Source organism: Psittacula echo (assembly GCF_963264785.1).
Source record: "Psittacula echo genome assembly, chromosome: 3".
NCBI lineage: Eukaryota > Metazoa > Chordata > Aves > Psittaciformes > Psittacidae > Psittacula > Psittacula echo.
Window position 1 is genome coordinate 16321809 of NC_137736.1, and position 25947 is coordinate 16347755.

The window sequence follows — 25947 nt, forward strand, 5'->3', positions numbered from 1 at the left end:
GATAAGAGAAATAACAAGGGAAGAGAATACGATACTGCCCGCCGGAAAAGAGAGCCCGACAGAAAAGAGGACATGCCCTTCCGGGTAGCTCCCATTTACATCCCCTGGTATGACGTGCTGTGGTATGGAATATCTCTTTGGCTAGTTTGGGTCAGGCGTCCTGTCCCTGCTTCCTCCCGGCCCCTCCTCCTCCCTGGCAGAGCATGAGACTCACAAAGTCCTGGGTCAGTCTAAACATCAGTGTTATCAGCTTTGTTCCCAGGCCAAAAGTCAAAAACACAGTGCTGCAACAGCTACTAAGGAGAAAAACTGACTGCTACTGCTGAACCCAGGACAAGTACGTAAAGGGGGCCTACAAGAAATCTGGAGAGGGACTTTTTAGAAGAACAAGAAGTGACAGGACAAGGGAGAATAGCTTTAAACTGAAAGAGGGGAGATTTATATTAGATATAAGGAAGCTCTTTACCACAAGGGTGGTGAGACACCGGAACGGGTTGTCCCAAGAAGCTGTGGCTCCCCTAACCCTGGAGGTGTTTAAGACCAGATTGGCTGGGCTTTGAGCAACCTGGTCTATTGTGAGGCATCTCTGCCCATGGCAGGGGGGTTGGAACCCAATGATCTGTAAGGTGCCTTCCAACCCAAACCATTCAATGATTTTATGGGTTGGTTCACGAGAAAATGATCATGAGCCAGCAGTGTGCTCTCACAGCCCAGAAAGCCAACCATATCCTGGGCTGCATCAAAAGGAACATGACCAGCAGGTTGAAGGAGGTGATCCTGCCCCTCTACTCTGCTCTCGTGAGACCTCACTTGGAGTATTGTGTGCGGTTCTGGTGTCCTCAACATCAAAAGGACATGGAACTGTTGGAACAAGTCCAGAGGAGGGCCACAAGGATAATCAGGGGTCTGGAGCACCTCCTGTATGAAGACAGGCTGAGAAAGCTGGGGCTGTTCATCCTGGAGAAGAGAAGGCTGTGTGAAGACCTCATAGCAGCCTTCCAGTATCTGACAGGAGTCTATAAGGATGCTGGGGAGGGACTCTTCATTAGGGACTGTAGTGATAAGACAAGGGGTAACGGGTTCAAACTTAAACAGGGGAAGTTTAGATTGGATATAAGGAAGAAGTTCTTTACTGTTAGGGTGGTGAGGCACTGGAATGGGTTTCCCAGGGAAGATGTGAATGCTCCATCCCTGGCGGTGTTCAAAGCCAGGCTGGACAGAGCCTTGGGTGACATGGTTTAGTGGGAGGTGTTCCTGCCCATGGCAGGGGGGTTGGAACGAGATGATCTTATGATCCTTTCCAACCCTAACTATTCTATAATTCTATGATCCAACAATATATATACACACACAAGTACCTACACACCGACTGTATAATTTTTCACACAAATACCTGCAGATATCACAGAATTTGATTTTCATTACAAAAAGTTCTTTGGACTATTTTACTGTGGCTGCATTAAGGGAGTACTTCAGAGCAAATTCGAAAATAGCAGGGGTCACAGTGCATTAACAAAGATCAGCCCCATGAGATTATTATATTTTTTGCTTTGCAGCCTAACAAGACGTACATGAAGCTTAGATTCTATTTCATAATGAAATAACAAGGTTGTGTTATTGCTGCTCAGAGGGAACACTTTCAATGTGACCAAACTGCTAATTCCACTATAACTGCCCAAAGTGCCTTGAGGGCCCTTTATTAAAAATAAAAAATAAATTGCTTCTGCCACTGTAAAAATCCCTAAATATACAAGGTCTTGGGGGCAGCATTTTGAAGGAGAAATATTTAAACATTAGAAGCAAAATTTGCTTAGTAGGAGACTTAGGATTTTCATTTAGTTACAACAGAGCTACATGTGCCTGTCTCAAATTATGATAATATGCAGTTGAAGTCAAAACTGAATATCGTAAAAGATAATGCTTATACTACATCAAACCAGAGAGCATAGACACACTCCATTTAGAAATCATCTTATTTATTAGAGCTTGTGATAATCCCAATTGCCAAAGGAGAGGAGAGGACATTTTTTATGGAAAGAATTCATCCTCTCAGTTCCATACTGCATCTAAATCATTAGATAAGAAGAATCATTCCTCAGAAGTTTAAACAATAAATTAAAGTTGGGTTATATTTCTTTGTTTTTTCAATTGAAAGCTGAATAACTTCAAGACCTGATAGTGGCCGTTTTACTGCTGTCAGCTGACATAATTCCTTATCTAATTAACACGCAACTTAGTGCAGAACTACTGTGGGCCAGACTGCTTTGATTCAAAGTGAATGCAATTTTAAAGTACTCACATGTAATTAATTTAACATGTACAATCTTTGTGCTTAAAAAAATTGCAGAATTGGGCCTTTTAAATTAATGTTCTTCTCTAGGCTAAGTTTATATATATAAAGTATGTAGTACTTATATATTAAAATGACAACCTGATGACAAACATCTTAAGTGTCTATAAAGAAAGTACTAAATAAAGGGCATATTTTAAACATGGAACAGTTACTAGTCTCATGAACTATGCAGACCTGAGCACACAGAAATATTCAGCCCTGCTTCTTATTAGCAGCATCTACTGTGCAGTAATATTAAAGTAGCAGTTACTGTCTATTTCTGACAAAGACCTATTGTGCTACATGTTGTAAATACAGATGTGGAGAGACAGCATCCACTCCAAAATAATCTCACATTAGTAGGCAAGGTTGAAAGTTACTATCCAGCGAACCAGAGTTCCCAAGTGCCAGCTCAGTCCTCCAGGCAAAACACTCATATTTTTTCCAGACCGACTACTGTAATTATGAAATTGTTGCTCTCAAAAATGTTCTCTTCAAAAACAAAAGGAAATACGATTGATACTGCTATAAAAGGGAGGAGGAAAATACAGACCATAGCAGACTAAAGCCTTGGCTGCTATAGCAGTCCTAAGGCCTGTTCACAGCATACTGAAGATGTCATATATTCAGAGAAAATGAAGAGATATCTTTTTACTTGACAAAGATTTCTACAATCAACTATATTTGGCCCTCTCGGCTGCTTTTCTTTTCCCATTTCATCCTACAGTAAAAAATATTATGCCAGATTTGTGACAATTTTCATGACTGCAATGCCACACATAGGATTATGACTTAACCAAAGGATCAAGCAGAAAATAAGGTGTGAGGATAGGCTGTGAGCTTTTCTGCTGGATTAAAGCACGAATCTTCCACAAAAGTGAACAGAACATAGACATTGGAACCAAGGACATTTCTTTTACTATAACTGTTCTCATTCAAACTTGCTCCGCTATGACAGCTCATTTGATCACCATGACAGGCAAGCACACAGAGATAGAAATACTACAGACAGCTTAACTACACCAATGGGTAAAATGGATTTTTTTCTTGTTACAGTTTTTTTGGTGTTTGGCCTATGTGACAAAGGGCAGTAGTTCTTGCTGTGCAGAACAGAGAGACATGTTCACCTGCTAGTTCTTACTTTACGTTTATTTCAATGTATAGGTGGGGTCTTCAAGCACTTACTTGTACTTCACCACAAGTTAAAACTTGGGCTTTAGCATTTGATAACTAATAAAGAAGCCTTAGTAAGTTGCCTGGCTTTCTGTATCATTTGTGGAACAGTAAAAGTCCCAGACACTTACCTATTTACACCTATTATTATGACTGGAAAAAGTGTAATATAGCCCCCATTTTCAAGAAGGGGAAAATGGATGACCCGGGGAATTACAGACCAGTCAGTCTCACCTCTGTGCCTGGCAAAATCTTGGAGCAGATTCTCCTGGGAGGCATGCTAGGGCACATGAAAAACCACAAGGTGCTTGGTGACAGCCAGCATGGCTTCACTAACGGGAAACCCTGCCTGACCAATTTGGGGCTATGGAACTGATGGACAGGGGTAGAGCAGTTGATGTCATCTACCTGGACTTGTGCAAAGCGTTTGAAATTGTCCCACAGTTGGGGCAGTTCAGCCTGGAGAAGAGAAGGCTGCGTGGAGACCTCATAGCAGCCTTTCAGTATCTGAAGGAGGTCTATAAGGATGCTGGGGATGGACTCTTCATTAGGGACTATAGCGATAGGACAAGGAGTAATGGGTTAAAACTTAAACAGGAGAAGTTTAGATTGGATATAAGGAGAAAGTTCTTTACTGGTGGTGAGGCACTGGAATTGGTTGCTCAAGGAAGCTGTGAACGCTCCATCCCTAGCAGTGTTCAAGGCCAGGTTGGACAGAGCCTTGGGTGACATGGTTAGTGTGAGGTGTCCCTGCCCATGGCAGGGGGATTGGAACTTGATGATCTTAAGATCCTTTCCAACCTGTCGTGGTTTAAGCCCAGACCGTAAATTAGAACCACGCAGTCTACTTCCCCACCCACCCACCCAGACGGATGGGGAGGAGAATCGAAAGAATGTAACTCCCATGGGTTGAGATAAAAACAGTCCAGTAACTAAGGTATAACACAAATCACTACTGCTACCACCAATAATAATAATGATAAGAGAAATAACAAGGGAAGAGAATACGATACCGCCCGCCAGAAAAGAGCCCGACAGAAAAGAGGACATGCCTTTCCGGGTAGCTCCCAGTTACATCCCTGGGCATGACGTGCTGTGGTATGGAATACCTCTTTGGCTAGTTTGGGTCAGGTGTCCTGTCCCTGCTTCCTCCCGGCTTCTCCTCCTCCCTGGCAGAGCATGAGACTCACAAAGTCCTTGGTCAGAGTAAACATTCTGACCAGCAACTGAAAACATCGGCTTTATTCAGGCCGAAAGTCAAAACCACAGCGCTGCACCAGCTACTAAGAAGGAGAAAAACTGACTGCTGCTGCTGAACCCAGGACAGTATCCACCCCTTATTCCATTCCATTCACGTCATGCTCAGATCCCACATTTTACATATGCCCTCACTCTCATCTCAGTGCACTGTTATCTTAGTGCACGGACCAATTCCTATAAAGCTACTGAGTCCGTTCGATTCATGATGTTGGGCTCCATCTCTTGTAACAGTCTTTCAGGGCAGGAGAGGCTGTGTGCAGTGTTGGATCGTTGCCTGCTGATGCTGATCATTCCTTTACTGTAGAACTCGTCCGGTTCTATCAAAGTTCATTCTCTGTTGGGATGATGGTCGGAGGGAAGTCAGGGCCAGTCACTGGTGCCCTGCAGACTTCTAGTTGATGGGCTATAGCAGTCAACAGCGTACAATTGAGTTCATTGTCTGTTTTCCCCTAAAATCAAATCCCCTTGAGGTACGCATCGGACTTCCCCATCTTCCCGCATTACCCACCAAGTATATCCAGGTCCCTGAGCAAAAGCAATCCCATGAGTGGGTTTACCTTTACCTGAAGCAGGAATAACCCAGACTGTCTTCCCCAGCAAATTCTTCATGTGCACCACAGGAACTTTGTCCCCCTCTACAATATGTAAAAGTTCTGACTGGGCTGGGCCAGCCCTGTTGGCAGATCCTCTGGTGTTGATCACCCAGGTGGCCTTTGGTAAGTGTGTATCCCAAGGCTTGAAAGTTCCCCCACCCATTGCTCTCAGTGTAGTTTTTAACAGCCCATTGTACCGTTCGATTTTCCCAGAGGCTGGTGCATGGTAAGGGATCTGATATACCCACTCAATGCCATGCTCTTTGGCCCAAGTGTCTATAAGGTTATTCCGAAATGAGTCCCATTGTCTGATTCAATTCTTTCTGGGGTGCCATGTCGCCACAAAATCTGGTTCTCAAGGCCCAGGATAGTGTTCCTGGCAGTGGCATGGGGCACAGCGTATGTTTCCAGCCATCCGGTGGTTGCTTCCACCATGGCGCTTGCCTTGGCGGGTTGGTGGGAGTGTGATATAATCAATCTGCCAGGCCTCCCCATATTTATACTTCAGCCATCGTCCTCCATACCAAAGAGGCTTTAACCGTTTGGCTTGTTTTAATTGCAGCACATGTTTCACACTCATGAATAACCCGGGCAATAGTGTCCATTGTTAAGTCCACCCCTCGATCACGGGCCCATCTATATGTTGCATCTCTGCTCTGATGACCTGAAGTGTCATGGGCCCATTGGGCCAAAAATAATTCACCTTTATGTTGCCAATCTAAGTCCATCTGAGACACTTCAATCTTAGCAGCTTTATCCACCTGTTGGTTGTTCTGGTGTTCCTCAGTGGCCCGACTCTTGGGTACATGGGCATCTACATGGCGTACCTTCACCACCAGGTTCTGCACCCGGGCAGCAATATCTTGCCACAGTGCAGCAGCCCAGATGGGTTTACCTCTGCGTTGCCAATTGCTCTGCTTCCATTGCTGCAACCACCCCCACAGGGCATTTGCCACCATCCATGAGTCAGTATAGAGATAAAGTACTGGCCACTTTTCTCATTCAGCAATGTCCAAGGCCAGCTGGATGGCTTTCACCTCAGCAAACTGACTCGATTCACCCTCTCCTTCAGCAGTTTCTGCAAGTTGTCACTGAGGACTCCATACAGCTGCCTTCCATCTCCGATGCTTTCCCACAATACAGCAGGACCCATCAGTAAACAAGGCATACTGCCTTTCACTTTCTGACAGTTTATTATATGGTGGGGCCTCTTCAGCACGCATCACCTCCTCCTCTGGTGACATTCCAAAATCTTTGCCCTCTGGCCAGTCCATGATGACTTCTAGAATGCCTGGACGACTGGGATTTCCTATTCGAGCTCGTTGTGTAATTAGTGCAGCCCATTTACTCCATGTCGCATCGGTTGCATGATGTGTAGAGGAGACCCTGCCTTTGAACATCCAGCCCAGAACGGGCAACCGGGGTGCCAGGAGGAGCTGTGCTTCAGTGCCAATCACCTCCAAAGCAGCTCGAACCCCTTCATAGGCTGCCAGTATCTCTTTCTCAGTTGGGGTATAGCTGGGATCCTTTGTATCCCTGACTCCAAAAGCCAAGGGGTCGACCTCGAGTCTCCCCTGGCGCTTTCTGCCAGAGGCTCCAGGTAGGACCATTCTCCCCAGCTGCGGTGTACAGTGCATTTTTTACATCTGGCCCGGTCCGGACTGGTCCAAGGGCTCCTGCATGAACTATCTCACGTTTAATTTGCTCAAAGGCTTGTTGTTGCTCAGGGCCCCATTTAAAATCGTTCTTCTTCCGGGCCACATGATAGAGAGGGCTTACAATCGAACTGTAATTTGGGATGTGCATTCTCCAGAACTCCACAGCACCCAAGAAAGCTTGTGTTTCTTTCTTATTAGTTGGTGGAGACATTGCTGTTATTTTGTTGATCACATCTGTAGGGATCTGGCGACGTCCATCTTGCCATTTTATTCCCAAAAATTGAATCTCCTGTGCAGGTCCCTTGACCTTACTCCATTTTATGGCAAAACCGGCTTTCAGCAGGATTTGGATTATTTTCCTCCCTTTCTCAAAGACTTCTTCCGTTGTATCACCCCACACAATAATGTCATCAATGTATTGCAGGTGTTCTGGAGCTTGCCCATGTTCCAGTGCATTCTGGATCAGTCCATGGCAGATGGTAGGGCTGTGTTTCCACCCCTGGGGCAGTCGGTTCCAAGTGTACTGGACGCCCCTCCAAGTAAAAGCAAACTGTGGCCTGCACTCTGCTGCCAAAGGAATTGAGAAGAATGCATTAGCAATATCAATCGTGGCATACCACTTGGCTGCCTTTGACTCCAGTTCATACTGAAGGTCTAGCATGTCCGGTACGGCAGCACTCAATGGTGGTGTGACTTCATTCAGGCCACGATAGTCTACTGTTAGTCTCCACTCTCTGTTAGACTTTCGCACTGGCCATATGGGGCTATTAAAGGGTGAGCGGGTCCTGCTGATCACTCCCTGACTCTCCAGACTACGAATCAGCTTATGGATGGGAATCAGGGAGTCTCGGTTGGTGCGATATTGCCGCCGGTGCACTGTTGTGGTTGCGATTGGCACTTGTTGTTCTTCGACCTTCAGCAACCCCACAACAGAAGGATCCTCTGAGAGACCAGGCAAGGTGGACAGCTGCTCATTTTCCTCAGTCTCCAAAGCAGCAATACCAAAAGCCCATCGGTACCCTTTTGGGTCTTTGAAGTACCCTCTCCTGAGGTAATCTATGCCAAGGATGCATGGAGCCTCTGGACCAGTCACAATGGGGTGCTTTTGCCATTTCCTTCCAGTCAGGCTGATCTCAGCCTCCAGTACAGTCAACTCTTGGGATCCTCCTGTCACTCCAGAGATATAGATGGGTTCCACCCCTTGACAGCTTGATGGCATCAGGGTACACTGTGCACCGGTATCTACTAGAGCTTTATACTTCTGTGGGACTGATGTGCCAGGCCATCTGATGCACACAGTCCAGTAAATCCGATTGTCGCCTACCTCCACCTGGCTGGAGGCAGGGCCCCTCTAACAGTCATCACAACGTTGGACACCTAAGTCGTGTTGAAAGGGATTATTCTTCGTTATCACAGGAGCTGGAGTAAAATCAGCTCTTCCGCTCCACCTGGGAACCTGATCACCAGAGACTGAAGCCGCAGCTCTCATGGGATGATCAGCCTTGACCCTTGTTCCTATTTTCAATTCATGCACCCATTCCTCCAAAGCTGAAGTAGGTTTTCCATCCCACTTCGTCATGTCTTCTCCATGATCCCGCAGGTAAAACCATAGGGTGGCTCGTGGTGTATGCCTTCTATATCTTCTCTCTCAAACAATAGGACGTCTTTTGTTAACAGCTGAGACGTGGGTTGGTACACGTGAGGAGCTGTATAAAACAGATAGATCGTCCCTCAATTGTTTGACATCCTGGGACAATTTTTCCACAGCTGAGATGATGGAAGGGGTGAGATTGTCTTCAAACTCTCAGAGTTTATGACTCATTTCATCCACTGTTGGTGGTACTATGTCATTCCAGGTTACCGTTGCCAATGAATGGGCATATGATGACGGTGCATTCCATGTAAGTTTTCGCCACATGGGTCGTGTACATTCGACTTCATCTGGGTCTATGGGTATATCTCCGTTATTCGGTTTGATGTGATAAATCATCTCTACGATGGCTGATTCCCTCAGAGACTGGATGCCTTTGTCTAAAGTAGTCCACTTGGCCGAACGACTCGTAACATCATCCTTGTATGGAAACCTTTCTTTCACAGCTGCCAAGAGCCGCCTCCAAAGACTGAGGGACTTTTTCTCTCTTGCAATTGCTTTGTCAATTCCCCCTTCTCCAGCAAGTGATCCCAGCTGCTTGGCTTCCGTACCTCCTAGTTTGTGACCATCGGCCCCATTGTCCCAGCATCGGAGCAACCAGGTGATGATGTGCTCCCCTGGTTGACGGGTAAAATCTTTTCGCATATTCCATAGCTCAGTTGAGGTCCGAGGTCGAGAAGTCACCTCTTCTTCTTCTTCGTCATGGGATGATGACTCCTGATCAGATGGTGGCCCGGGTGGTGAATACATTGTTTCTTCATCTTGCTTCACCCTTCTTGCCTCTTTTTTGCTTTTTCTCTTGCGTACAGGGGCAATCAATATTGGTACGAATTGGTCCTCTGGTTTAGCTGCAGTCATTATCACTGTGCTTTGAGTAGCAACTGTACTTGTCGCTGGGGGTGGTGTAGCTGCTGTGCTTGGAGCTGGGGTAGCTTCGCTGTCTGTTGTAGTTGAAGTTTGAGTAGTGGCTGTACTTGTCACTGGGGTAGCTGCACTGTCTGTTGCAGTCGGAGTTTGAGTAGTGGCTGTACTTGTCACTGGGGGTGGTGTAGCTGCTGTGCTCAGAGCTGGAGTAGCTGCGCTGTCTGTTGCTTCACCCTCAGATCCAGGGACATTTTTTCGCTTTTGAAGGTGCTGGATAGTGTTGAACAAGTCCCGGTAAGCATAGGCCAAGCCCCAGCACGTTGAAATGATTTGTCCCTCTCTGGTATGACCAGGATGACAACACACCTCATTTAAGTGTTTTACTAATTTTTCTGGATTTTGCACTTGTTCGGTGGTGAAATTCCAAAGCACTGGAGGGGCCCACTGACCTAGATACTTGCCCATACTATCCCACACACCCTGCCACTCATGGCTGTCCAGCCTTGGGGAAAATCTCTCGGTCCCCCTATATTGTCATCTAAGCCCAGACAAGACCCAAACCTGGCTCTGCTTAACTCTTGAGATCAGACGTAATGGTTGTGGACAAAACACACTCTGTATGCATGCCAACATGGTGATCCCCATCACAATCAGCAAACAGGTCTCAACAATATTAAAAGGCCATTCAAAAACTTCAAAACTCTCAAACGATGCTGTAAATGGTCTGGGAGGGGCACTGCGAGGGTAAAAGAATGTCTCCTTCATAGGTTGACCACCCAGGAAGGAGAAAAAAGATGTATAATTGCTAAGCACTTGTATTATATACTTCCTAAAGTATAAAGGTGGTGACCACACTGGGAACATAAGCCAGATCAGTTTCATGATCAATTTTTCTATTGTATTTAAAGTCATTACCATAAAATACAATGAGACAATAACCTTAGCCCAAGCCCCACACTTGAAAAACACTAAGACAGCAAATACCGGCTCTAAGTAACCTACGGCATATTGAGACTGTGAGATCAAAAACAACAACTTTGAGAGCCAATAAATCAGCATTGTGACGAGTGACTATTAATCTAAAACACTGAATGCTTATCACAAATACGATTAGACACACTCCGGTCAGATCTGTCGTTATCTCAACCCTTCGTGCCCCACGTTGGGCGCCAAAAAAGAACTGTCGTGGTTTAAGCCCCAGCTGTAAATTAGAACCACGCAGTCTACTTCCCCCCCCCACCCACCCAAAGGATGGGGAGGAGAATCGAAAGAATGTAACTCCCTGTAACTCCCATGGTTTGAGATAAAAACAGTCCAGTAACTAAGGTATAACACAAACCACTACTGCTACCACCAATAATAATAATGATAAGAGAAATAACAAGGGAAGAGAATACGATACTGCCCGCCGGAAAAGAGCCCGACCGAAAAGAGGACGTGCCCTTCCAGGTAGCTCCCAGTTACATCCCCGTGCATGACGTGCTGTGCTATGGAATACCTCTTTGGCTAGTTTGGGTCAGGTGTCCTGTCCCTGCTTCCTCCTGGCTTCTCCTCCTCCCTGGCAGAGCATGAGACCCACAAAGTCCTTGGTCAGAGTAAACATTCTGACCAGTAACTGAAAACATCGGCTTTATCAGTATTATTCTCAGGCCGAAAGTCAAAACCACAGTGCTGCACCAGCTACTAAGAAGGAGAAAAACTGACTGCTGCTGCTGAACCCAGGACACAACCCTAACTATTCTATGATTCTATGATTTTCCCAGTGAAATTTCTATTTCGTTGTGGTGGGTTGACCCTGGCTGGACCACAGGTGCTCACCAAAGCCACTCTATCACTCCCCCCCTCAGCTGGACAGTGGGGAGAAACTATAACAAAAGGCTCAAGGGCTGAGATAAGGACAGGGAGATATTACTCACCAGCTACCATCATGGGCTAAACAGACTTGTCTTGAGGAAATAATTTTAATTTATTACTGATCAAATCAAAGTAGGATAATGTCGTGGTTTAAGCCCAGGCCATAAATCAGAACCACGCAGTCTACTTCCCTCCCCACCCTTTCTTTCCCCCGCTCCTGGAGGGACGGGAGGAGAATCGAATGAATGCAACTCCCACGGGTTGAGATAAGAACAGTTTAATAACTAAAGTATAACACAAATCACTACTGCTACCATCAATAATAATAATGATAAAGGAAATAACAAGGGAAGAGAATACAACCGCTCACCGACCGGTACCTTGCCCCCACCCCGCAGCATTCCAGCCCTTCCGGGCGACTCTCAGTTCTACCTCCTGGGCATGACGTGCTGTGGTATGGAATACCTCTTTGGCTAGTTTGGGTCAGGTGTCCTGTCCCTGCTTCCTCCCGGCTTCTCCTCCTCCCTGGCAGAGCATGAGACTCACAAAGTCCTTGGTCAGGGTAAACATTCTGACCAGTAACTGAAAACATCGGCTTTATCAGTATTATTCTCAGGCCGAAAGTCAAAACCACAGCGCTGCACCAGCTACTAAGAAGGAGAAAAACTGACTGCTGCTGCTGAACCCAGGAGAGATAATTAGAAAATAAAACCAAATCTTCAGTCATCTTCCCACCATCCCTCCCTTCTTCCCAGGCTCAACTTCATTCACAATTTTCTTTATCTCTTCTCCCCAGTGGCACAGAGGAACAACGAATGGGAGTTGCTGTCAGTTGATCACACATTGTCTCTCCTGCTCCTTCCTACTCAGGGGAGGAGGACTCCTCACACTCTTCACTTGCTCCACTGTGGGGTCCCCTCCACAGGCGACAGTTCACCATGAACTTCTGCAACGTGAGTCCTTTCCTATGGGCTGCAGGGGAATCTCTGCTCTGGCACTGGAGCTCCTCCTGCCCTCCTTCTGCACTGACCTTGGTATCTACAGAGCTGTTTCTCTCATATAGTCTCACTCCTCTCTCCAGCTGCTGTTGCTGTTGTGCAGTTCCCCCCACTTCATAAATCTGTTACCCCAGGGGTGCTACCACCATCACTGATGGGCTCAGCCTTGGCCAGCAAAGGGTCTTGGATCCGGTTGGCATTGGCTCTGTCAGACATGGGGGAAGCTTCTAGAAGGTTCTCCCAGAAGTCACACCTGTAGCCCCTCGCTACCAAAACCTTGCCACACAAACCCAATATATCCATCAAAAATGGCATAAAGAGTCACCCACAGTAAATTTCAAAGCGATTCAAAATACAATATAGTCAGTTTAGGGTAAAAGATAGAAAGAAGGAGGAAGAAAAGTAGGAAATTTCTACTTATGGGAGGTTTTTTCCCTTTTATTTTAAAGCTTTCTTTTTTTTCCCAAAATAAATTTGTTGTGTTTTCATTTCATCAGGAATATAAAAATAGACATAGAAATTAGGCTTTTTGCATAGAAATTAGGTTTTTGCATACAAATTTTAAGGTTTTTGCATACAAATTTTAAGTGCACATAATGATGACCATAAGTACGAAATGACAATTGTGCATACAGTTCAAACTATTTCAACGTGCATGTGATAGATATTGAGTTCATGAGTTTAATTTTGTTCACAGCTACTCCTCGTGTATCCCTATGTGTGTCTAAATAGATGGCAAGACAACCTGGAGAGAGGTGCTCGGGGGGAGATTTCAAAGACCAAATGATAGAGCAGGGGCACATCAGAATGCTCGTACGAATAGGGCCTTGAATGAGACATGAAGAGGAATCAAAGGGTAACACTTTGCTGGAACTTGAAAATCATAGATTTCCTGAAAGCAAGGAAGCATTGGGCAGGGGAAAGCAGTACATAACCCATTATTACTCCAGTTTCATCTTCGCTAATAGATGGTGCTCCCTGTTCAGAAGGGTTAAAGGTCTACTTAATTTTCTATTACGTAATTTAAAAAAAATATTCAGCAATCCTTTGATCTTTGGTAATTCATTTTATAGTGGTATGCAGTCAGAACTGGATATATCTTTCTTAAAGCTCTGGCCAACTTGGGTTAAGTGACAATGGGAATTGTAAAATCACACTAAAAATAACCCAAACTCATTAACATTTTAGCAGCTCCTTCTAACCAAATTCCAGGATCACTGAATGGTTTTAAACCTAAAGTACACTTTCTGAATGGAGGACAACTACTAGCACTAACATGCAGTTAAAAAAAACTCCCAAAACAAAACACTCCCCCTCCCCCAAAAAACCCAACAAAAAATCCCAACCAAAACCACCAAAATTCAAACAAAACCAAACACACTAACCAGAACTAACATTAATTTTCACGCCCGAGCTGTAAAAGCTCTGTCTCTTCACTTTCAAAAACAGAATTAGACAAGACAGCTTGAGCCAATCTGACACCTTGTCACTGCTCCCTACTGCATGCTGTCTGTGTTTACCTTGCTTTAGCTGTAACATACATCAGGTCTCTCCATGAGACAATTTCAGATGGTTTTCTGCTGGGTTAGTGCAATCAATCTTTTCAGGGATGGTCTTCAGTACAGCCTAAGAAGGAACAGAACCACACCATATGAAAAAGCGAGGAGGTGGAACAACTGTTCCTGTAGCCTTCCCATTTGGCAGTGGTCAGTTGTAGGATTGAATCACAGGCTCACAAAATTCCACTTGGAAAGATATCAGGTAATAATTAATTTGACAGTTCAAGATTTAAAAAGCTGAAGAGAGACTTAAATAGATTAATGTTCATTCTGCTGACTAAACACATGAAGGATATATAATTTTCTAGTTGATCATAGTGTAGAGAAAGGCCATCAGATGTCAGGTTTTGTCATCAAAATTTCAGGAACACCTGATGATTGCTGTTGGTTAGAAGTAATATGGCACTGCTGATAGAGCATGGCATGCCTATGATCTCACACATATGAAAAGTTAATAATTAAGAGCATGCAGAAAGTGTACTGCCTGTTCCATTTGGAGCTCCCCAACGACAAAAGCCTCCTCCATTTTGTAGGCATTAGGCCTAAGATCCACTTTGTAAGTCTTAGGCGCATTAATAGTAGGTGGAACTGCATTCTTGCAATACCACAACGTACATCTGTTGTCTCAGTTCTTAGGTTTATATGCAGAGACCCAGTAGAGACAGAGTCACAGGAGAAATTAAAGGAAAAAGTGCACTACCAGAAGGAAAAATAAATGATGAAAACATTTATTATCTGTGTATGTAATTATGTCTAGCTATTAGACATGCTTTTGATTGTTAAATAGCCAACATTATTTTTTAAGATTACTTAGATATTTCTGCAATTGAAAATGAGGATTATTTCACAAAATGTTATTGAAATATTGTATTTATTGTTATTGAAGTCACAGGGTTATTAAAATTGGTACAGGGAAGGTGAGTGCACTAAATTCATATGTCGTTATGTAAAAGTCCTTAAAAGATACATGATGCGTTTCACAGGAGTTCAGACTGCGAATTTTAAAATGTTCTTACAGTATCGAAAACCTGCAAGAAGCAAACATGGAAGATTATATCAAAATGGCTTTAATGGAAGAGATTAGATTACAGCTTCCCATGTTAATTTATTTATCTCATATCAGCACAGGTAAACGTATAACTCTTTAAATTATCAGCTCAAGCACAAAGCCTATCTCATAAACCAGAGGACTGATGAAAGCTTAGCTTTTAAAAAATGCAAACTAAAGTAATGAAATATGTATTAGTATAGAGTGGGATAAAGAACGCCAGTAGCTGATGATGGGGAAAGTAATTGGCCTTCCTCATGAATCCCTACGAAGATATTTGCATACTAGAAGGAAAGTAATAGGAATAAAGGTGGACACTTTGAGAGACAGTCAGCTTCTTTAACACATCCTGGGTTTCTGGGTATCATTTTCATAGGACATACACACACCACATTCAACAAAGAAAAACAACAGCCCAAATACCTGAATTATTTTTAAAAATTCTCATTTTCTCTATACATAATTGTCTCAAACTCATATGTATCCGAACAGCAACCCTAGGAGTATAGTGCGGAAACATTTCACAGGAAAACTTACCCTTCATGTGCTACTGTTGGGGATACACGTACAAAAATAAAGCTATGAAAAAATCTCAAGACTCACTGCTTAACCAACCTTTTCACTCCAAAGGAATAATCATACTCAAAACCCACCACATCTATTTCAGTCATCAGGTGGATGTAGCAGTTGCTGAAGGCAGAGTCAGTCTTTCCGCCCATTGAACTCCATAACACACAGTACAGTTTCCTGGCATCAAGCTGAAGAACATTCTGACATAGACATATTTGTAGAAATGAAGCAAACCCCACTCTCCAGCTGGGAGAAACAAATTCAACATTTTCAGAATTCTAAGAAGGCTTATTTTCTCATTTAAAGCTGTAAATAGCTAAGTACACATGCATCTCTGCAAGTGGAGGCTCTTGCATTTTTTTTAACAGCACCTGCAAAAAGAAAGAGAAGAATGGCAAACTAAAGTATGTGTGGGATGATCACATGTTAGAGGAATGGATTTACATCCACTATATGATTTGTAAGAAATGAATTCATTTTGATTTAAAGTGATAAACACTTCTTTCAAAGAAAACTGTGCCAGAAAAGATATCATTTCAGCTTTCCTGTCCTAAAGCTATTTTACACTAAACTACTTCTCTGCAAAGTTACTGCAAAGAGTATTTTACAGAAACCTAAATTAAAATATGTAGTATATGCAAGAATTTGATAGTTTCTGACCTATTTCTATATAGGTCTTCACTTTGTTAATCTATCACTTTAAGATATATCAAGAACTTTTCCTTATCTTTCACTGAACATGCCCAAACCAAAAAGCACTTATATAAATCAGAATGATCGAGAAATGTATTTGAAGTTCAACATTGTTAACATCTCTGGCATAGTTTGTCCATATTAATACTAAAATAAAAGAATCTCAGTGAACTACAGTACAATTGATGAAATCATTTAACTCCATAAATATTTTAGCTAACGCATTATTAGCTCCTGTAAGTATGTAACTTATCTGTGTGATCAAATTAACTCTCTAATGCACTGGAAAAATCTGCATCCTTCTTAATTGAATGATCAGTCCTGCTTAATGATATAGTGTATGTTAGGGAATTTAAATCACCTTATTTGTCCCTTAAAAACAAGGTAAGAATTTGTTAGTGATATGCAGTTGCTTTTCTATGTCAGTAATCTAAGTTTGAAACATAAATTGCTCCAGATGTTTAACCCACAAGTTTCTCTAACTCTTGAGAGCTGAGTATTAAATATTAAGATGATAAATTTCTAATGTATTAGACTAGGAGTTGAGAGATTCAAATTCAGCCTGTTTCTATGACACCTTAGATGCATTCATGGTTTTGCATGTTGTTCGTCTAACTTGTCCTCTACACTTATATGTTCAGAAATCCGTTTTATTTGACATTGGCATGCTTATCTATCATTCCTTAAGTGTCTGTCTTGCTTAATGTTCTTGGTAATACAGAGGACAGAAAACAAAACAGAAAACTTGGATATGTGATTTGTTGGTTTTGGCATAATGCTTTTGGTTTTGCTTGTGTTCCCCACTCCTCCCCAAAAGCTATCCTCAACTATTTAACCCTTAGAAATGCTATGATCCAGTTCCAGCTTGCCTGCTGAATGCCGTAACACAAAATGTGCTCAGAAAAAAACCTTCAGCAGTGACAACTTTCAGAAATACATCATCTTCAGATGAAACCTCAGGGAGTAAGTAAAAAAGGCAGTTGAATTGCTACCATTTCTTCAATCATCTTGGAAGATTCTGCTCACCTAATTTATACAGCCATTCCAAACCTCACTTGACTTATTTAGTTATTATCTTTAAGGGGGTTTTCTCAGGGGATACCTAACAAAGGGCAATTTCTGCATCTAATGTCCAGTTATTCAGCGCCAAGAACAAATGAGATGGTCTTTGCTGCCTCCTGAATGTGTTATCCTAGAAGTAGGCTAGAAGAGAAGAATCCTGTCTGTATCTGGTGTGGATGAACCACTTTTCCACATCTAACCTGAATGGTGGAAATGGAGGGAGGGAAAATTCCCTTGAATGAGCCCCTGCTCTCTCCACCTTGTAAGGCAGCACCAACAGTACCCCCCCACCCCCTTTGCCCAGCTGAGGAGCACCTCAGAGCTTCTAGTGCTGCATTGCAGATGGCAAAAGGAATAAAAAAGCTGCTCACCTTTCCTTCACGTGCCTGCTATTTAACTTAAACGTGGGCCATCTTTAAGTACCTCTAGATGGTTGTGCATTACAACCCATTACAGTGGCCTTCCTCACAATGCACCTTATCAAGAAAAGCTGGAGCCACTTCTGCACACTTAGCTTGGAGGCAGGCATCCTGGATCTGCTGTAGTGAGAAGTTTTCCAAGATAATTATGATTGCCACTTTCACTGACTACTTACCATGCAGAGCAGCTGTGTAGCATAAGCTTCCAAACCTACTCTTTTGCTTCAGATCAGCCCTAACAGTTGTTTGTTTCTAGTACAACTCACCTGATCACCCTGTAGTCAAATACAGCCCTGTGAATGGGATTTTCCCTCAAAAGTCATGAGGAAAAATTTCAAATCATAAGCCATTCTTCTTACTTGACTTTAGAGCTTCTCTCTCAGGGAAGATTTTTCTCTGCATATTATCTGCAGCACTTGTTACACAAACAGGAATTCACTGATTGATAAGACTTGACTTATTAATTGTGCAAAGGGACCAATTATAATATATTATTAGGATGTACCTTTGTCCCTGTAGATGTTGAGACTAGAATCACAGGAAGTCAAATATTATGACAACTATTCTTTTGGGCTTCAATAAGGAGCTTGAAAGTTATTGAAATAAAATATGAAGGGGAGATGCACATAAAATTAAACGCATTAAAAAATGTAGAAGTTTCAAAAATACTTCCATGTTACTAACAAAGGAAAAGAACTGCTGCTGCTGCTATAAGAAATAGATAGACAAAAGAATTGGTATACGAAAGAAACCAAATAAATAGATACTTTTGTCAAACAAGAAAGCAAGAAACTGGATTTTCGTATAGGATATATGACTGATAAGTAACATAATAGGGATGTGAGGTATGACATAGAATACTTCGGCTTCTATTTCAAAATCTAAGAAAGGATTTCAAATACTGAAGAGATGTTGCTGAGTTGAAAGACTACAGTGTTCTAGATTATCATAATGCATCAGTTAAAAAAGTTCTAGACAATTATTTCCCATAATTAAAACTAAAAGCAGCCCTATGGATCACCTGGCACCTAGCAACTGATTAGAATTTGGATAATATGAACTGGTTTCCCTGCATAAAAATCTTAAGTGTGTGGAATCACAATACAGTTTTAGAAGACACATTCAGTCTAGGTCTAGGACAATGGTGTGCAACGCCATGATCACCTAATGCCTGGTATATCGCAACAGGCAACGTACAAAGCATTACTTACAGGACAGCACAGCGTGATTTTCATGCAATGTGTGCATTTATGTGGTTTTTAATTAATGAAGTAACACAGAGCTTGTGTTACTTGTGTTTCAATGGCTCAATATGCATTTTTCCTCATTGTGACTTCATTACCTCTACAAGGGTGACAGTTGATTTTGCAGGCATACCAACCCAAAAAGCAGAGATTTCTGTCCATGAGGCTATGATAGACAAAAAATATTCTCTCTAGAGTAAAATAGAAAGTGAAAGCTAGAAAGATGTGAAGATGGCCAGAATACGGCATAAGTTTATTGTACCTAGCCATACAATTCCTTTATCATCAATTTGGTCACACATTCCAATGACATAAATGTACTTTTTAATTTAAAGTAACTCAATAGGCAGTTAAATGCCTTTCTGCATACAAATCTATATATTTTTTTCCTATTATTTTTTGCCATATGAAATGACTTCTGAGAAGCAGGCTATATTCTGAAAATAACAGTACATTGTAAAAATTATTTATAAAATGGGAAGGAAGAGTCTGCACTGAGTAGTCTTTGAGAGGATTTATGAATACTTTCTTAGGTATTATTCTTTCATATTTTATGCTTGCTAACTGTAAGCTTTAGTAACCACAAATCATTTGTCTAGAGGAAAGGCCCTAAGGTTGCATATCTCAAGTTTTATTCTGACTTATAATTTGAACATAACTGAATGTGAGGATCTCTGAAGAAACTGCACTGAAAAATACAGCACAATCTTTTACTATAAAATTCTAATAGATCTAGTATGAGATTATCTCATTTATCTTGACATTATAGTACCTCTTTTCTTTTCCCATGTATGTAACAATTACCTTTTATTATTGATGCCACTGTGAATAAGACAACAGAGGTCACTGCTGATGGTGTAAGTTGAGACTTGGCCTGAGGTTCCCTTCTTCAGAAGACATTATCATCTGTCCTTTTCAGAAAAGAGGAAATGCTGACATTCTGTAAACAATAGCAACTGGCTAAGGTGACAGCACATACAGTGTTCTGTATTCAAAGACCCTTAAAAGCTATTATCTGATGAACATCTGTGAAAAAAATAAATATTAAAATGTGTTGCATTATTTTACCATTTTAGTGAGGATATTTGCATATGTTAAAGACAGAGGGGTTTGTACACAATGTGAAGCTGACATGTTGGCATCACTGAAAAGATGTGGACCAGTCACTTTTGAAAGGTCATTCTCCAAAGGAAATTATTTTTCCTTGTTATCTCGCACACAATTGTTTAGTTTTCAAACTTTTTGAAGGCATTGAGGTGTCTGTATAATCACAGTGGTGCATTCCATTAACTATAAAAAAAAGATTATGAATGACCTTTCATCAGGCAAAAGACAGCACAACTGGCAGCTTTACATATTTATTTTCAATTAGATACAAAATGCAGTAGCACTCCAATTTTCCGCTCCATACTTGCACAAAGGCAGACATTTTACACTATGCAGATACTAAGAAAGTCTGAGTATTAAAGATAAATCTGTATAAAAAAAATGTAGTGCATTTAAAGAACAAAATGAAAATTGATTGTGGCATCAGCGAGATGATATAGAGATTTAAACAAACAAAGCAATAAGGCAAACATCTGTTTATGGTCATTACTACACCACTTGCCCTTTCTCATCAAGATTTTTGCTTCTTTATTTCATTTTTAGATACATAAAAAATATTCAAGCAGAAAAAAAGCAAACCTGACCAACAGATACCATTTTTAGTGTTCCATCAAAACACAGGCTTGATTAAATTCATATTATCTTCCATTCGTTCTATCAGCCGCTCCAAAACTGCAGATTTGCTGAGATGTGGGATAAGCGTCGCCATATTACTCACCTTGGTCTGGATGATCTGAGCTTGCACCCCAGACTTTCTTTTCAAAGATACCTGGGTGTGAGAGGTTAGGAAGAGAGTAGAGAAAGAGGATAGAGGAAATGGCGTGCACCTACCTCTTGTCACACAGGTAGCCAGTCACATTTAAGGGTATATCTGCAGAACAATATCTGTTCCTAGTCTGCTCCAAAACTTCTCAGATAACCCCAGGTACTTAGCTGTGGTGGCATAAAACTCCAAGTTGGAAATGCTCAAAACTTCACTGATTTTTATTCTATAAGCAGCTATCACTGCAGCAAAGACATGCTTTGAGAGTTTGCTGATGAAATCCTTCTTGGTCCCATCAGATTAAGCTCATCCAATATGCAGTTTTATCTCCAGTTCTCAGCTGTCTCTTCCTCATTAGAGTTCAGCCATAGGCAGGGTAGGGAGATTTCTTGATTAAAATACTTCAGTTAGGTTGCAGCTCCAAGCTTTTCTGGAAGAGACAGTATACTCATTCAAAGAAGAGAATATTATTACTAAATAAATCTCAGTGAAGAAGTTCTCAAATTGAACCTCAGAGCACACAAGTCTCACGTACTAAGATCTGCACAACAGGAATGACCCTATTCCTACTGAACTCATTTAACTCCATAACCACTGAAGAACATCAGTAGCCACTGCATGGAGCTCTACTTATTGACGTTGGCCCTGGGTACATGCAGAAAATGATGAATACCTTCTTTGACCTAACAGTTTGCAAGTACTTGTCGTTGCTTCCTGGGTTAATCTTGCCACACACTTAGATGTTCCTTATGATTGATAGAATCATGTATCTAAAGCCATCATTCTCTATCAAATTCAAGAAATCAAATGTGATATATTTTGGATATTCTGCATTATTACGATCATAATGCCAGTTTGTGCAGAATTATAGGATTACAGCTGTATCAAAAAGCAGAAAGGATTCATCTCAGTTTAAGGGATTTGTTTTACAATAATTTCCTTTCTTTTCTGGCGGATACCCAACAGAGAGGAGATTAAATACTTTTTAAAGGATCTCTATCAAAATAAACTGATAAAAAAGCAATACTGAATTAACCCATTTCCTGGATGACCTAACTTTACTTCTCCCCTTGTCAACCCTGCTTGTTTATAGAGAAGTGAAAACTAGTTCTAACACTATGGTGGAGTTAGTATTGCTAGACACATGCAAAAATATGTGTTTTTCCTTTGTAAGAGCATCCTACCTCCAAGGACCAAAATTCAAGCCTATTATACAAGACAAAATTCTGAAGTAATTTGGCCACTGGAGTATTATCCCTAATGTCAATGTCTTCATTACGTTATTATCCAGCACTTACAGAAATGATAATTGTATCAGAAGAAAGCACAGATATTTGACTTCTATATCAGATTTTTGAAAACTTGCTTTTTGCACGTAACTGCAGTGGGTAATTTCAGAATTCATATTATAATAGTTTCTGCATAGGCATATTTAGTCAGTAGAAAAGAATGGCACAAAAAGAACACAAGCGTCAAACAAAAATTCCCAGTATCACTATCACAGCAGTAGCCAACCATCTTTGATGTAAAATGAACAGCTGGAAGATTCTGGATATCAGAGTCTGGGTTTTCCCAACTTAAACATAAGAGCTCTACCTCAAGAAGGTTTTGGTTTGAGATTTTTTTGTCTCCTTTGGTCAATTTATTTGATGGAGAAAGGGGAGGAGGATGGCTTGAAATTTGCAGGTTGAAGTGAATGACAGTGCTTGCAGTAGCAAAGCTTTTTCTAAGAAGGTTTTGTGCTTGCTCCCAAAAGGAGTCAGAGTGGATCCATGTAGGGTCCCTGGCAGAGTGTGTTCCCTGGCAGCTTCTCTTTGACTACAAAATAAATAAAGAAAAGAAAGTGCAGTGAAAGCATTTCTATTTTCAAATTTCAAATTCACTTTCAAATTAACTTTATTTTTTGGTGGTATTAGTCTGCTTTCCACCTTTCCGTGTCACCAGTAGGTGTACTCCTTAGGCAGGAAAAACAAAAGTGTATCCAGTCAGTTTTACAAGATCTGTAGAAAAAATGTTTTGTTACAGTTACAGGCAATAATGAATGGTCCCTGAAGGCCCCTAGAGAGAAATTCCTTACCTTGTGCCAGACCTTTTGTGCTACCAGTTTGATATTTCCTCTAGGGGCACAAAGCTGGCAGGACTGGCATGAACTGGATGGCTCACTGCCTTGGACATTTTGGGGGCAGCATAACCAGGACAGCTGCTTAGATCAAGTCAGCATTGTTAGGTTATGAACATTATGCACTAAGGATATTAGTAGCTTAGAAGCATCAATAATAGTAGCTATAAACTATATGAAAATGAAATACATATCAAAGTGTTGCAGCTAGCTCCCTGCATACCATCCTTCCCAGGCAAGAAGTTGTCTCATAACCAAGTTCCAAGTCTTCGCTGCCATGTATAGAAGATACAAAAAGGAGTCATTTTACTTTTCAGTTAGCCCTCATCACTTCTTCCTCTCCCATCCAGCTTCCCTCCTCATAAACATGTCTGGTGTCACTTAAGTTAGGATTCTTATCCTCCGGTGTAAGGGTAAATATATGTATTGAAAATAAAAAGATAGTTCAAACATTTTTAGATTTTTAGAAGTGTGGCATAAAACATTTTTACAGTGGTACCTAATTTTGTGTGTATGTATTAAAGCACACAGACTTCAGTTCAGAAATTCATCCATTCTCCCTTCTTTCAGCCTTCCTTTCTTTCTGTCTTCATTTCTTCCTTTCTCAAGTTGAACTGGATTTGGATAATTCTTTAGGAATCCAAGTCTTCAGTGAGAATTTTGAACATACGGCATATTCTTATCATGATATCAAAATTATTTTTATATGCTTGAAATACACATTTTCAGTACTAACAACAGTAGGATTCTTAGTTAATTCATATTGTGCTGCATCAAAATAATATTGTTAATATTATTTCTATTTATCTAATGTTATCATTTGTATTTGTGTAGTATCAAAGTATCACAGACTGGTTTGGACTTGAAGAAACCTTAAAGCTCATCCTGCCACAAGCAGGGACACCTTCCACTAGACCAGGTTGCTCCAAGCCCCATCTAACCTAGCCTTGAACAGTGCCAGGGATGGGGCAGTCACAACTTCTCTGAGAAACCTGTTTGTCCTGGTTTAGCAGTAGCAGTCATTTTTTCTACTGGTGCAGTGTTGTGTTTTGACTTTTGGCCTGGGAATAATACTAATAAAGCCGATGTTTTCAGTTGCTGGTCAGAATGTTTACCCTGACCAAGGACTTCATGAGTCTCATGCTCTGCCAGGGAGGAGGAGAAGCCGGGAGGAAGCAGGGACAGGACACCTGACCCAAACTAGCCAAAGAGGTATTCCATACCACAGCACGTCATGCCCAGGACGTAGAACTGGGAGTTCCCGGAAGAGCTAGATCACTGCGGGGTGGGGGCGAGGTACCGGTCGGTGAGCGGTTGTATTCTCTTCCCTTGTAATTTCCTTTATCATTATTATTATTGGTGGTAGCAGTAGTGATTTGTGTTATACCTTAGTTATTAAACTGTTCTTATCTCAACCCGTGGGAGTTGCATTCTTTAGATTCTCCTCCCCATCCCCCCAGGAGCGGAGGGAAGAAGGGTGGGGGGGGAAGTGGACTGCATGGTTCTAATTTACGGTCTGGGCTTAAACCACGACACTGTTCTAGTGCCTCACCACCCCCACAGTAAAGAACCTCTTCCTAATATCTAATCTAAATGTTCCCTCTGTCAGTTTAAAACCATTTCCCCTTGTCCTGTCCCTACATGCCCTTGTAAAAAGTCCTCCCCAGATTTCTTGTAGGCCCCCTTTAGGTACTGCAAGGCTGTTCTAAGGTCTCCACGTAGCCTTCTCCTCTCCAGGCTGAACAACCCCAACTCTCTCAGCCTGTCTTCATAGGGGAGGTGTTCCAGCCCTCTGTTCTTCTTCATGGCCCTCCTCTGGGTTTGTTTCAATAGGTCCTTATTCTTTGGACCCCAGAACTGAGCACAGTGCTCCAAGTAGAAGGGGAGAATCACCTCCCTCGACCTGCTGGTCACTCTTCTTTTGATGCAGCACAAGGTCTGTGAGTGTACATTGCTTGGTCGTGTTGAGCTTTTCATCAACCAACACCCCCATGTCACTCTCCTCAGGGCTGCTCTCAATTCATTCTCCATCCAGCCTGTATGTATGCTTGGGATTGCCCCAACCCACATGCAGGACCTTGCAGATGGTAAAATTATCTCTTATATGCTTATATAATCTTAGATACTTATATATCTCTTATTTCTATTTATATTCTATTTTCAAACATTCTAAAAACTTTTCCTTCTCTAATCATGATTTCTTTTCTATTCAAACAGGGACTGCCCAATTTCTCTCAAAATACTTATTCTACTTGTCTTGTTTTCAGAGATCAATTGGTTATGTTCTACACATACTTACACACATACAAGGGATTTAATTACCCATCCCCTAAAAGCTAGTTTACCTATTTGTGCAAAATAGGCAATACATATGATTGAATAGAAATGGCATATATTGCTTTTCATAAAAATAGTTGCACACAAATAAAAGGAAGATCAAACCCACAACTCCAACAAATAGTGCAGGAAAATATTACAAAACACACATCCCCCCTTATATAAACTGATGTGAAAAGACTCCTCCTAATTAGCAAAAATCCTCATTTTTAACAGTAATCCTAGTCCAGACAAGGTTTTATAATTTAAAAGATGATTTTCAGAATTATCTGAGAGTCCTTTAGGTCTCAAGATGGGATCCGAGATGCATTATTTCTTTAAAACAGTGAAATACTGTGAAACAGTTTAAAGGGGTCAGTTACAGAACAAAGTGGATGATCCATTATTAGCTTCATGTGAAAAATTCAAAAATGCAGAAACAAATTGAAGCATTTAAAATATCATTAGAAAAATCAGATATTCAGAAAATCCGTAATGCGTGTAAAAACTTGTGTCTTCGTTGAAGACATCAACAAACCCCAGAAATTCCTAAAGGAGATTTAGTTTCCTAAAACAGATTAAAGAAAAAAGTTGCCTGTAAAAGGAAGTTAAGACTAAAGAAATTTTTTAAGACATACATTTTTTTCGTGTAAATAATTTGCCA